Raw genomic sequence first — 13,315 nt, 5'->3', positions numbered from 1 at the left:
CTACCGTGTCTCCCCTCCCGGCCTCCACCGCAAAACCTTCGCCCCACGGCGCCTCCCAGGAACTCTCAGAGCGGCGGCGCCCAAGCAGTCCGGCCCGGGTGGAAGGAGGGAGAGAGGGAAGCGATCTCCGTGGGGGACGCTCGAGCTGGGGACAGCCTAGGCTCGCCACTCGCAAGTTGCGCAAAACTCTTGCCTCTCCAGCCGCTCCTAGGCTCCCCGGCCCCCGACCCTCCAAAGCGGCTGGCTCCGCGATCGCCAGCACGTTTAGGTATCGTTCTCTCTCCCAAGTCACACATGGCCTCCTCCAGCTCAACTTCCAGCGCAGCCGGGGATCGGGGGACCCCAGGCGTCTGCGCTGCCCGCCCCCCGCCCCACCCCGCGCCCCAGATCAGGCCTCCGGGGCGGACGACCAAGTTTCCCCCCTCACTCCCGCCGGGGGCATTGTTTACCACCACCCGCCACAAAAGCAGCCGCGGCGGCCCGGAGAAGGGGGGTGGGGGGTGTCCCGGTGGGATCGGGCCCACCCCTGCGGTCCCAGGGGAGCGGCCGATGCCTAGCCCCCCGCCACGTCCAGCCTAGGCCGAGCGCCGCCCCCCGCACCGCCATCGGGCCTCCGACCCTTCGTCCCCGATCCGCACACGCCTGCCCTCTGGCCCGGGCTCTAACTCACCACGGGCGGGCTGGGGACAGCGGGGGAGCGCGCGTGCCCCGTCTCCGAGCCCGCACCGGCCATCCCGCAAACTTTTCAACTCCCGCCGGTCCCCACAACTTCGGAGCCTGGGGCCCCAGCGGACTCGAGGAGCGAGGCAGGGCCCCCGCGAGGACACTTACCTTCCGGCGTAGTCAGGGCCCCAGCCCCCGGGGTGGGCGGCTGCTTCCCAAAGTTCCACTGCGGACGGGCAGGTAACATGGCATGACTGGGGTGGGATGGGGGGTGTCCCGGGGGGCAGACCCTGGAGCAGAGCGGGCAGCGATCGCGCGCGCCAAGCCGCGCCAGAGCGGACTTCGCGGCCACTCCCCGCCAGGTCAGCCCCCCGGAGCCGCAGTGACTCCCCAGGACAGACCTCGGGGAGTGAAGCTGGGGCTCAGCCTTAGCTGGACCCTGCACTGAGGAGTGAGAGGCAAAACGTGAGCTGGAGTTTCCCAAACCGGACCTGGACTCCCCTTGTAGACCCTCTTTTCCTTCCCTTCTCCCCTCTCCTTCCCTTTCTCCCAATATCCTACTCTCCGCGCTCCCCCTTCCCTCTTTTTCTTTTTTTCTTTTAAGGTCAAAAGAGAGTATTGAAAAGGTAGTGGAAAGGTGTTAAGATTCTCTTCTTACTCCATTTCCCACCCACCCCACCCCAGGGGCTCTCAAGCCAGCAGAAAGTTTTAAACATCTGTAAAATGAATGTTCCAGCTCGGAGTTGAGACCATTGAGCAATAATACCTGAGTTGTGCACAATGGAAAAAGGTTCTCAATACCAAAGAGAAACCAGATGAAAGTTGTGTTCCTTGATTCAGCCTGATGTCTGAAAGATCTTCATAATTGTGTGTGTATGGGAGGGGAGGAGGGTTGTGTGTGTGTGTGCTTATCTTGGGGTTTGAACTCCAGGCACTGTCCCTTAGATCTTTGACTCAAGTCTAGAGTCCTATCATTTGAGCCATAGCTCTACTTCTGTTGTTGTTTTGTTTTTTCTTTTATAATTAATTGGAGATAAAAGTCTCAAAGACTTTCCTGGCTAGACTGGCTTCAAACCACAATCCTCAGATCTCAGCCTCCTGAATAGTTAAGATTACAGGGAAGAGTCATAATGGGATGTTCAATTCAGTCCAATATTTCTTTACTGATTGACAGTGCAGGGGATTGAACATTACTCTGGTACATGCTAGGCAACCCTCTACTACTGAGTTACATCCCCACACATATTTTAATTTTTGAAACAGAATCTTTCTCCTGCTTCAATCTCCCAAATGGCTAGAATTACATTATAGCCATGCCCAGCTAATTCAATTCTGACATAATTTAGATAGCACCAGATTGCACAGGGTTAGGGTTCAGTCAGACAAGGCTGTCCCACTTACCATGTTTGGTATTACCCTATGTAATCCCAGCATTCTGGAGACCAAGAGGCAAGAGGATTGCAAATCTGAGGCCATCCTGGGCTCCACAGAGACCTTGTTTCAAAAAAGAGTGTTCTACTTGAGACACTGATTGCCATGGCCCAGGTTGTAACTCATGATATCTATAAATTGGGTTTCAAGTTTGATAAGTTGTGGGAAGATTCACACAACTCACGGACAACTTTACCTATATGAGCAGGGGAAGGAAGATTCTAAGTCCTTTCTCAGCTCACCATGATCTTTGCACTTTCACCTGTTCAGCAACCCACAAGCTTATTCCATTTCAGTGTTCAAATGTTTTTAGAGTGTAGTCTCCAAACCATAACTCCCCACCCCCCACTTTCCTGGAAGTGGGTAAGTTGACTCTGAAAGTTCCAGTTTTCTAATTATCTAATTCCTGCTGCCAAGCCCCTACCTTGATGCTTCTAAGGCCCCACCCTACATCTCTTTAACTTAAAACTCTGTTATGAGTAAGAAAATAGTTCTGAAAGACTAAAAATGTTTCTATCACTGTGAAACTTTCAACTGTCCTAGGAGTTCTGTGACAGTGTCTAGGGACTAAGAAAACACTATACAGCTGGGAGCAGGTGGTGCATGCCTGTAATCCTAGCTACTCAGGAGGCTGAGATCTGAGGATCACGGTTCAAAGCCAGCCTGGGCAGGAAAGGCCATGAGACTCTCTCCAATTAACCACCAGAAACTCGGAAGTGGCGCTGTGGCTCAAGTGGTAGAGCGCTAGCCTTGAGCTGAAGGACTCAGGGACAGCTCCCCTGCCCAGAGTTCAAGCCCCACAACTGACAAAAAAAAAAAAAAAAGAACACTATACTGGTGCAAACCTAATACCTTTTACTATTTCAAGTTTTTAACTGAAATTGAAAGAGTATCAAGAATCTTCTGGAGGGCTGGGAAGGTGGCTCAGTGGTAGAGTGCTTGCCTTGCAAGCCAGAGGCCCTGGGTTCGATTCCTCAGCACCACATAAGCAAAAAGCAAAAAGCCAGAAGTGGCGCTATGGTTCAAGTGGTAGAGCGCTAGCCTTGAGCTGAAGAGCTGAGGGACAGCGCCCAGGCCCAGAATTCAGGCCTCATGACCGGACCCCCCCCCCAAAAAAAAAACAGAATCTTCTGGAGGAATGGGCTGTAGCTCACTTATAAAGCACTGGCCTAGCTTGTGCAAAGCTATATGTTCGATCCCTAGTACTGAAAATAAGTAAAAAAAAAAAACACTCAAAGGTAGATACTCCAAGGAAATCAGATTAATATTCTGAGGGAGAAAAAAATGAAATTGAAAATATGGTTTGGGAAGAAAAGGGAAGAATTAGCATATTTTCATGGTGATTTACAGTATGAAGCTGTATTTTTACTTATGAGTATGATAATATTATCTAAAGCCATAGAGTGCCTATCAAGCAAGTGGGAAGCTCTGAGTACAAACCCCGGTACTTCCAAGGAAAAAAAAGAAAAGAAAACCTACATTATAATCAGATGCCAAAAAGAATCAATATGGAAATCAAAAACTTTCTGAGTTGTTTTTTTGTTTTTTTTTTCTATCAGTCATGGGGCTTGAACTCTGGGCCTGGGAGCTGTCCCTCAGCTCTTTAGCTCAAGGTGAGTGCTCTACCACTTGAGCCACAGCACCACTTCTGGTTTTCTGACTGGTTTATTGGAGATAAGAGACTCATGGCCTTTCCTGCCTGAGCTGGCTTTGAACTGTGATCCTCAGATCTCAGCCTCCTGAGTAGCTAGGATTACAGGTGTGAGTCACCATGTCCAGCTCCTTTCTGAGTTCTTTTTTTTGGTCGGTCTTGGGGCTTGAACTATGGGCTTGGGTGCTATCCCTGTGCTCTTCAGCTCAAGGCAAGCACTCTACCTCTTGAGCCACAGCACCACTCCCGGTTTTCTAGTGGTTTTATTGGAGATAAGAGTCTCACAGACTTTCCTGGCCCAGCTGGCTTTGAACCGTGATCCTCAGATCTCAGCCTCCTGAGTAGCTAGGATTATAGGCATGAGCCACCAGCGCCCGGCTCTTTCTGAATTGTTAAAGTAAGTATATTTTAGATACACATTCCCTGCTCCTTATGTCAAGTGTTCTCCAACAACTTCTATTTAATCTTTTTGACCCCAAATTCAATTGTTCTTTAACTACAACCAACCCCTTCTTGTATCTCTACCTCACATCTCCTTTGCCATCCATTTTCTCTACTCCTGTCTGCAGAGTAGAATTCTACTGAGGCCTTAGCTAGCTCCAAAAATCTCAAGAACTTGTCAATGAAAAAATACCACAATGGAGCAGCATTGGTTGGTGGCAATTAAAATGGAGGCCACAAAGGCCATGCCAATCAGATCTCAGTCTTGCCTGTAGCTGAACCTTTGCAACTGGCTTGTAGACATGTATACCCCTAGATGGAAGTTGACCTTTGAAACATTATGACACAATGACCTTTGCTACTACTGACCATTTCTCCCAAATTGCCTCAGACAGCACCTCGTACTTTTCTTATAAGACTATTTATTTACTTATTTATTATGGTGTCAGTCCTGGGCCTTGAAATTAGGGCCTGGGCACTGTCCCTGAGTTTTTTTCACCCAAAGCTAGTGCTCTACCACTTGAATCCCATTTCCACTTATGGTTTTTCAGTGGTTTATTTTATTTATTTTTTGTTATTTTATTTTTTTAATTGTGAAAATACCATACAGAGGGGTTACAATTACATGGGCAAGATAATGAGTACATTTCTTATCAAGCATTGTTGCCTCCTCCTTTGTTTCCCCTTCCCATACCCCCCTAACCATCCCCTTTTCAGTGGTTTATTGGAGAAGAGAGTCTTATGGACTGGCCCAGTTAGTTTTGAACTGTGATCCTCCAATCTCATTCTCTTGGGTAGCTAAGATTACAGGTGTGAGCCACTAGTGCCTGGCTTCATAAGACTGCTGCTAGCACTAACTGTAATTCCTAACAAGTGATGCCATTTCCAGCATCCTTGAGGTTTAAGATTGTAAATAAATGAAGGTGCCATTTTGCAAATCAACAGAGCACATTTTCAAGATTACTTTCATGAGTTCTTTTGGGGATTTTATTTTTTGTACTAGTGCATGGCTCATGCCTGTAATCCAAGCTACTCATGAGGCTAAGATTTGGATTGCAGCAGTTTCAAGCCAGTTTAGGAAAGTCACATGGACTTCAAACCCTGGGACCCAAGTGTGTGTGTGTGTGTGTGTGTGTGTGTGTGTGCGCGCGCGTGCGTGCGCACACACAGTCACGCACATGCACATACACACACACACATCCTTAAAGATGCAATCTATCTGTTCCTCAGCTTTCCTGTTAGTGATGTCACACCTCAGGTATGTCTGATTCCTCTCCAAGCTGAAAGGAGATATGACCACCTATGTGTATTTCCTGCCTGCCCTCTGGGACAAAATGCTCCTGACACCTTCTGGACTGGAGCTACTGGGGACTGGGCAAAGTGACAAGGCATCATGGGCTTCACCAGCATAACCAGACCTCCAAGCTTGTCTCCTGAGGACTACCCCATGGCAATGTCTACAGGCAGCCCATCATTGCGGGCCACTCTTTGGGGCAAGGGATCTCTGTATCGATGGTATAGATCTGAACAAGATCAGAAACAATATTATCAATGATTGGCCAGGTAAGGTGATCACAAAGCATCTGCCACCAAGACTTCTCTTCTGGGTCTTTCCTTGGGGGAAACTTGGCCTCCCGCACATCTGTAGGGCTAGGTGCAAAGGCACAGCCCCTATGTCTATAACCATCCAGTCAGTGAGTTGAGAGGAGTGGGTAGTTGTGTGGGCGCTGCTGCAAGGAGACCTGGAAGCGCAGGATCAGCTTGCACCGCAGCTAGCTCCCAGAAGCACTTGTCTGGTGGAAAGGGCTCAGGGACCAGCTGGACAGGATGCTGATGTCCTGGGGAAGCATTGTGGCTCCTCCACTTTGTCCCCAAGGACGTGGAAGACAGGGCCACCAGGTAAGGGTCTTAGTTTGCCCAGGTTGATCTCGCAGAGTAAATGGTGCAAAAACTGGTGATAGGAATGGATCACATCCTTAGCCTGACACCTGCCTCCCTGGTGAACTTTGTCACTGGCTTGCTTCCTTCATAGCTGTCCCAGGGATCAGTCCCCAGGAGGCTGCACCTCTGACCCCACAAGCCCCACCTCCACCAGAAAAAGGAGAAGAGCCCCCAGGGGATAGGAAGGGGGTGGAGGGGAAGAGAGGAGCAGGGGGAGGGGGGAATAGGAGGACCCTTGTGGCCTGCACTGCTGGTGTGTAATCTGGCTTGCCCAGCCCAGTTCCAGTCGGTGACACCTACCTACCTGCACGCGTTTGTTTTCGTGCCACTTCTGGGGCCTGAACTCAGGTCCTGAGAACTGTCTGTCCCCTGAGCTTTTCTCTAGGCTAGTTCTCTTCCACTTTGAGCCACAGCTAGGATTACAGGTGTGAGCCACCAGCACCTGATGCAGCTTTTTGCTCAAGGCTGGCACTGTGTCACATCTCTACTTTCAGATTTTTGCTGGTTATTTGGAGATAAGACTCTCAGAATTGTACGCCCAGCCTGACTTTAAACTGGAGTCCTGGGATCTCAGCTGAGTAGCTATAATTACAGGTGAGAACCATCAGAACCCAGGTCAAAAAATGTTTACTAAATGCTTGTCTAAGGTTTTGTCTGAGTTTTATGGTTCTAATCATTCAACTCTGTTTGCACAAATAAAGCCAAGTTGTTAGTAAACTCCAAGGTGTTGCAAACCTTAAATAATAAATAGGCTTGGGATATGGGTCAAGTGGTAGAGCACTTGTCTAGCAAAAGCAGTTTGGAGTTGAATTGCAAATACTTCCAAAAGACAATAAATACAAAAGACCTCGTACCAATTCACATAAAACAGAGGCCTGGCAATTCTTTATCCTATTCCTTTAATATAACAAGCATCTCAAAAATGTCTATCATAGCTGGGCGCCAGTGGCTCAAGCCTGTAATCCTACTACTCAGGAGGCTGAGATCTGAGGATCTCCCGTTCAAAGCGAGCCCAGGCAGGAAAGTCCATGAACCTCTTATCTCCAATAAACCACCAGAAAACTAGAAGTGGTGCTTTGGCTCAAGTGATAAAGCACTTGTCTTTTTTTTTTTTTTTTTGTCGGTCATGGGGCTTGAACTCTGGGCTTGGGATCTGTCCTTGGGCTCTTCAGTTTAACGTGAGCGCTCTACCACTTGAGCCACAGTGCCACTGCTGGTTTTCTAGTGCTTTATTGGAGATAAGAGTCTCACAGACTTTCCTGCCCGTGCTGGCTTTGAACCGTGATCCTCAAATCTCAGCCTCCAGAGTAGCTAGGATTACAGGTGTGAGCCACCATCTCCCTCAGAGCGCACGTCTTGTGCTGAAGAGCTGAAGGACAGCACTCAGGCCCAGAGTTCAAGCCCCACAACCAACAAAAAGAAAATGTCTATCGTTGCATTGTGAAGCTCTAAGGCCCTTAGGTTCTCTAGAAGTGTATTATTCAAAATCAAGTATCAGCAGAGTGTGGTGGAGACTAAAACAAGAAGATCATGAATTCTAGGCTACGAGAGGCTAGAGAGCACGGCTATCTTTTGTCTAAAATAAATAAACAAACAAACTGGCAACTAATTCCTCTAATAAACATTCTTCCTTTCTCTTCCCTCTTCCTTCTTTTTCTTTTCTTCCTCTTTCTTATTTCTATTTAATTCATTTAATTAATTAATTAATTTTTGCCAGTCCTAGGGCCTGAACTTAAGACCTGGGCACTGTCCCTGAGCTTCTTTTGCTCAAGGCTAACACTCTACCACTTGAGCCACAATGCCACTTCCAGCCTTTTCTGTTTATGTGGTACTGAGGAATCGAACCCAGGGATTCATGCATGCTAAGCAAGCACTCTACAACTAAGTCACACTCCCAACCCTCTATTTTTTTTTTTTTTTGAGATAGTGTCTTGCTATGTAGATAATTGGCATCATACTTATCCTAATATAACAGATACTTAAAAGCTAATTTTGCTAAAACAAACAAAAACGACTGATTTGTCACTTGGGCCAGAATAAACCCAAAAGATAGTTAAAAACAAGATAAAAGCGGGGCGCTGGTGGCTCAAGCCTGTAATCCTAGTTACTCCGGAGGCTGAGATCTGAGGCTTGGGGTTCAAAGCCAGCCAGGGCAGGAAAGTCTGTGAGACCCTTATCTCCAATAAACCACTAGAAAACTAGAAGTGGTGCTGTGGCTCAAGTGGTAGAGCACTAGCCTTGAGTTGAAGAGTCCAGGGACAGCTCCCAGGCCTAAAGTTCAAGCCCCATGACCAACAAAAAAAAAACAAAAAACAAAAATAAAAACCAAAAATCCCCAACAAGAGAAAAGCTTGAGAAGCCTGTCTATTTTGTGTGAGGCGTTCTCTCCTGCAGTTACCTAGCATTCACCTCAGAATTGAGGAAGAGCAGAAATAATAGATAAAAGCTAAATATCTTGTGTCAGGAATTGAAGCTCCCCACCCTCCTCCAAAGTAACATGGACTTTCTCATTGGAGCAAGGCTTGCCTGACCAATACCGAGATGAGACACCAGACCCCACCTATGACCCAGAACGTATAATAATTATGCAACCTCACTTCCTTAATTCTTCTATTTAAAACCCAGACTGCATATCTATACATGGAAGGCTGGGTGAAGTGTTTTCCTTTCCCAGGAGGAGCTATTTTGAACATTGGGCTGAGTGGCCCAACCAGACACTTGAAACCTTTGGAGTTGGGATTCTGTCCTAGAGCTCAAGTTACAGTGCCTTATACTCCCAGTGTTGACATTCCCTGCATGTCTAGCTAGGAAATGTTCTGTGATGCTGGGGATTGAACTCAGGGCTTCATGAATGCTAGTCATGAGCTCCAGCCTGAGAGTCACCTTTGTACATTATTCAGTGTTCTGCAAATAAACATGGCTTCAGTTGCAACTTAAATGGCTCAAACTTCCAAATTTATCTCTTTACTACCAACGCTTGAGCTTAGGGCCTGGGCTCTGTCCCTGAGCCTCTCTATGCTCAAGGCTAGCTCTCTACCACGTGAGCCACAGCACCACTACCAGTTTTCTGGTGGTTTTTGGAGATAAGAGTCTCACAGACTTTCCTGCACAGGCAGATTTTTTTTTTTTTTCGTCATGGGGCTTGAACTCTGGCCTCAGCTCTTCAGCTCAAGGCTACCACTCTACTACTTGAGCCACAGTGCCACTTCTGGCTTTTTCTGCTTATGTGGTGCTGAGGAATCGAACCCAGGGCCTCATGCACGCAAGGCAAGCGCTCTACCACTGAGCCACCTTTCCCAGCCCTTCCAGCTTTTTCTATTTATATGGTACTGAGGAATTGAACCCAGGGCTCTATGCATGCTAGGCAAGCACTCTACCACTAAGCCACATTCCCAGCCCCCAGGAAATCTCTTATTTCCAGGTAAATGGCTCTTAGAGCCAGGTGCTTATGGCTAGCTATAACCCAAGCTACTCAGGAGGCTGAGATCTGGGGCTCAAGTTTCAAAGCCAACCTGGGCAGCAAAGTCCTTAAGATTCTTTTTTTTTTTTTTTGTCAGTCTTGGGGCTTGAACTCTGGGCCTGAGTGCTGTCCCTCAGCTCTTCAGCTCAAGCCTACTGCTCTACCACTTGAGCTACAGAGCCACTTCTGGTTTTCTGGTCCTTTATTGGAGACAAGAGTTTCACTGACTTTCCTGCCTAGGCTAGCTTTGAACCAAGATCCTCAGATCTCAGCCTCCTGAGTAGCTAGGATTGCAGGAGTGAGCCACTGGGGCCCAGCTAGCCTGGGATTCTTATCTCTAATAAACCACCAATAAACCAGAAGCAGATTTATGACTCAGGTGATACAGCAGGAGATTTGAACAAAAAAGCGAAGGGACAACACCCGAGCCTGAGTTCAAGCCTCATTACAGGCACATATATACACACAAATGATTTATAGAGCTTTGAAAAATAGGACTTTAGGGGTGGGAATGTGGCAGAATAAACAAACAAACATTAATTTTCCCCAATTTAGAGGGGATTCGGGAAGGAAAAAACGGAGAAAATGAGGGAGGGGGTGATAGTGACTCTGTTCAAAAAGAAATATAATCGCCTGGGAATGTGGCTTAGTGGTACAGTGCTTGCCAAGCATGCATGAAGCCCTGGGTTTGATTTCTAATAAGCAGAAAAAGTCAGAAATTGTGCTGTGGCTCAAGTGGTAGAGTGCAGGCCTTGAGCAAAAGAAGCTCAGGGATAGTGTCCAGGACCTGAGTTCAAGTCCCAGGACTGGCAAAAATTAAAATAAATGGGCTGGGAAGGTAGCTCAGTGGTAGAGCGCTTGCCTTGCATGCTCAAGGCCCTGGGTTCGATTCCTCAGCACCACATAAGAAAAAAGAAAAAAGCCGGAAGTGGCTCTGTGGCTCAAGTGGTACAGTGCTAACCTTGAGCTGAAGAGCTGAGGGACAGCGCCCAGGCCCAGAGTTCAGGCCCCACGACTGGACCCCCCCAAAAAAAAATTAAAATAAACTTAAAAAGTAAAGAAATGTGCTCATTATCTGATTTATGTAACTGTAATCCCGCTATACATCACCTTTACAATAAAAAAAAAACCCCTCATTTCCCATAACACACACACACACACATACACACACAGACACACACACACACACAATTATTTTGGTGGAATTTAACCAAGTCCTTCTACTTGCTAGTAACCTCTCTACTACTGAGCTAAATCCCTGTGAGCCATCTGTGCTCCCAATATTACACATCATCATCATCATCATCATCATCATCATCATCATTTTTAAAATTTTACCAGTCCTGGGGCTCAAACTCAGTGCTGGGCTCTGTCCTTGAGAGTCTTTTGCTCAGAGCTAGCACTCTACCCCTTGAGCCACAGCGCCACTTCCGGCTTTTTCTGTTTATGTGGTACTGAGGCTTCAAGCATGCTAGGCAAGAATTTTACCACTAAGCCACATTCCCAGCCCATGATTCTTTTTTACTCTGTGTGTGTGTGTGTGTGTGTGTCTGAGTGTGAGAATGTGTGTGTGTGAATGTGTGTGCCAGTATTGAGCTTAAACTCGGACTTAGGTTCTATCCCTTAGCTTTTTCTGCTCAATTCTGGCACTCTACCACTCGGAGTCACAGTTTCATTTCCTGTTTCTTGGTAGTTAAATTGGAGATAGAAGTCTTATGGACTTTCCTGTTCAAGTTGACTTCAAAACTCAGTCCTCAGAGCTCAGCCTCCTGAATGGCTAGGATTATAAACATGAGTCACTCATTTCCAGCTAGTTGCTTGTTCTTTAGCACTAAGTATTAGTTTCTAGCTATTCACAAAGGGAAAGAGGTAAACAATTGTCTTTAACTATGCTTCTTACCATTTACCATTTGATACTGATGTCAAACAACACATTTTATCAAATACATAATCCTTGTCTTATGGAATTTACATCCTGGTGGGGGAAAATTGATAGAAACACTTAGATTTAATGTATATATATATATATATATATATATAAAATATGTCTATAAAAATTGCTGGTGTGGGCTGGGAATGTGGCTTAGTGGTAGAGTGCTTGCCTAGAATGGATGAAGCCCTGGATTCACTAAGCCCTAGGCTAGTGCTCTATCACTTGAACCATAGTGCTACTTCCGGCCCTTTTCTAAGTAGTTTATTGGAGATAAGAGTCTCAGGGCCTTTTCTGCTTGGGCTGGCTTTGAACCAGGATTCCCAGATCTCTTAGCTGTTTAACATAACAGCTAAAGTAATCCTCATTCCTATAGAACCAGTTACTAAGAAGGCTGAGATCTGAGGATTTTCCAGCTGTGAAAGACAAATCCAAGCTTGGTGCTGGTGGCTCATGCCTGTAATCCTAGCTACTCAGGAGGCTGAGATCTAGGCATCACAGTTGAAAGCCAGCCCGGGGAAGAAAGTCCTTGAGACTCTCATCTCCCAGCTAGGATTATAGCATGAACCTTTGATACCTTTGATACTCAGCTTGTCTCAGCTTTTTATTTATCATCTGTCTTTCTATTATCTATGTGCCTATCAGTAATCTATATCTATTTTTTCTCTTTTTTTGCCTATGTGGTGCTGAGGAATTGAATCCAGGGCCTCATGCATGCAAGGCAAGCGCTCTACCACTGAGCCACCTTCCCAGCCCTATATCTAATTTATTTATTGTGGCTGTTACTGGAGCTTCACACTTAGGGCTTCATATGCTTTTTTGTTGTTGTTGTTGGTCGTGGAGCTTGAATTCTGGGCCTAGGCACTGTCCCTCAGCTCTTCAGCTCAAGGTTAGCACTCTACCACTAGAGCCACAGGGCCACTTTTGGCTTTTTCTGCTTATGTGGTGCTGAGGAATTGAACCCAGGGCCTCATGCATGCAAGGCGAGCACTCTACTACTGAGCCACCTTCCCAGCCTGGTTTCACATTCTTGCTAAGCTCTGTTCACAGAAGGGACTCTACTACTTGAGTCACACCTCCATTACTGACTTTTTGTTGGTTAATTGAAGGTGGTTTCTTGGATTTGTCTTTCTGTTTCTTTTTCTTTTTTTTTTTTTTGTCAGTCATGGGGCTTGAACTCTGGCCGTGGGTGCTGTCCCTGTGCTCTTCAGCTCAAGTGAGCACTTTACCACTTGAGCCACAGCACCACTTGCAGTTTTCTGGTGGTTTATGGGAGATGAGAGTCTCAAGGACTTTCTTCCCCGGGCTGGCTTTCAACTGTGATGCCTAGATCTCAGCCTCCTGAGTAGCTAGGATTACAGGCATGAGCCACCAGCACCAAGCTTGGATTTGTCTTTCACAGCTGGAAAATCCTCAGATCTCAGCCTTCTTAGTAACTGGTTCTATAGGAATGAGGATTACTTTAGCTGTTATGTTAAGAACTGACAGCAGAGGGCAGGAGAAACAGGGAGAATATTTTGGATTAAAGTTTATTGACTGAAAATAGAATCATTATTTACTGCAGAAAGGAAACAATATGCTTGGAAAAAAATCATAAATTTAAATTTGGTTATAATGAACCGAAATTGGTGTCATTTAGATATAAAGAGAAATACTGGCATGGTGGTTTTTGACTAATCCAAGCACTTAGGGAGGAGGTGGAGGCAACATTCTGGGTTCAAATTCAGTCAAAGGTGTAGTAGAGTGGAAGCTTAGGGAAGTGAGGGAAGGATGGAACTGAGGATCAGCTGTTACTGTA

Source organism: Dipodomys spectabilis, unplaced genomic scaffold (assembly GCF_019054845.1).
Source record: "Dipodomys spectabilis isolate Male_0828 unplaced genomic scaffold, ASM1905484v1 ptg000207l, whole genome shotgun sequence".
NCBI lineage: Eukaryota > Metazoa > Chordata > Mammalia > Rodentia > Heteromyidae > Dipodomys > Dipodomys spectabilis.
Note: the sequence above shows the minus strand (reverse complement) of the source record.